Here is a 1620-nt window from a genome sequence, read left to right as displayed (position 1 = left end):
AGTGAAGTATTACTAGCCATAAAGGATAAACTGGAGACTTTTATAGGCAAATGGATGCAACTTGAGACCATATTCATATGTGAAAGAAACTAGACGCAAATGTGTAAACATCGTATTATCTCTCTAGTGAGAAGCTGAAAGAGTAAATGTGATCCAAAATGTACAGTATGTATTGTAAAATGGAAAGTAACTTCAAAAGGCAAAAGAAACTAATTTAGGGGAATGGAAAAAAAGAAGGGAAAAGTAAAAAGAAAAAAATATATATATATACACATACACACACACACAAAAGATAGTTAAAATAGTTATATACTAATTTCTCTCAGTTCATTGAAAAGATAGGTTTGTGCTATTATTGTTTAGACAATTAAATGCTTATATCTAGTACTCTGAGTAACTAATTTAAAGATAACAATACACAATGTATTAACCATTGTTATCCTCCTATCAAATTGTTCTGGAATTCTGTTTTTTGTTTCCTTTTCTTTCTTTCTTTTTTTTTTTGGGCCGGCAATCAAACTCAGAACCTTGCACTTGCCAGGTAGGCATATGTGCTGCTGAGCTATCTCCCCAACTGTTTCTTCTTCTTTAAAGTAAAAATTAAAAAAAAATATATACTGAAGTGTCTTTATACAGGGCTGGGGATTTAGCTCAGCGGCACAGTGCCTGCCTGGCAAGCGCAAGGTTGTGAGTTCGATTGTGAGTTCGATTCCCAGTACCAGAAAAAAACAAAAAACAAAAAACAAAAACAAAAAAAGTATCTTGAAGTATCTTTATACAGAAATACACATAAAATAACGTTATATGTTAATCAGTTAACAGAAACATGGCTCAAAGCTCAAAGTGATAGAAATCTGTATTTGACCCAGGAGCAATGGTTTGGTATTTCTTATTGCAGTGTTTGTGGTGACATTATAGAACATAATTGCCACAAATAATGAGAATCAACTGTACACATAGAGACCTTTGTTGCTAACTTTTAATGACAGGATTCTCAATCAACTGACTAGAAACCCATTTGTCTGGTGTAAAAGCAGTTTGGCAAATCCACAAAGAGTGTCAGACACATTTTGGAGTAAGTCCAGAAAAGGTTTCTGTGGAGTGTTGCTCTAGAGCTCAAAGAAATATTGCTCCAAGGGCACCCTAATGGAACAGTGCTGTCTGATTAAAAAAAAAAAAAAAAAAAACAGAAAAAACCACAAACTATTTCATTTTGTTCCATACTCATGTGTATTTTTATGGGCATATTGCGTAAGTCTAGACAGATATATAACAAAATGATTTTGAAATTATCTCTGAAAGCTCTTTCTTTCCTGATAAAATGCTAAAAGGCATAGAGAAGAAAGCAATAAAAATAAATTTGTAAGAAAAACATATATACTATCTCAAGTTTCACTGCCATTGAGAGGTTGCTGAACATGTGAAAAATGGCAAATTTGAATCTCATTGTCCTTTAATTGTGAACTGGACTTTAAAGAGATATTATTTAAACGATTACAAAAACATTTCAAGGACTTTTTTCACTACTAATTTTTTACAGTGATTACATATTGAAATAATACCATTTTGGATATATTAGTTTAAATAAAATACATTCTTAAATTCCCATTTTCTTTCTTT

At 31.7% G+C, this 1620-nt stretch overlaps 1 protein-coding gene across 1 annotated transcript in view; it reads right to left on the bottom strand.

Moving 5' to 3' along the window:
• Positions 1–1620, bottom strand: part of Tmem159 (transmembrane protein 159) — an 18253-nt gene that overhangs the window by 13950 nt on the left and 2683 nt on the right. The gene's annotated exons all lie outside the window — the stretch shown is intronic.

This window comes from Chinchilla lanigera, unplaced genomic scaffold (genome assembly GCF_000276665.1).
Source record: "Chinchilla lanigera isolate Chin_1 unplaced genomic scaffold, ChiLan1.0 scaffold00092, whole genome shotgun sequence".
Classification (NCBI taxonomy): Eukaryota; Metazoa; Chordata; class Mammalia; order Rodentia; family Chinchillidae; genus Chinchilla; species Chinchilla lanigera.
This window is presented reverse-complemented; position numbering and strand designations above follow the sequence as displayed.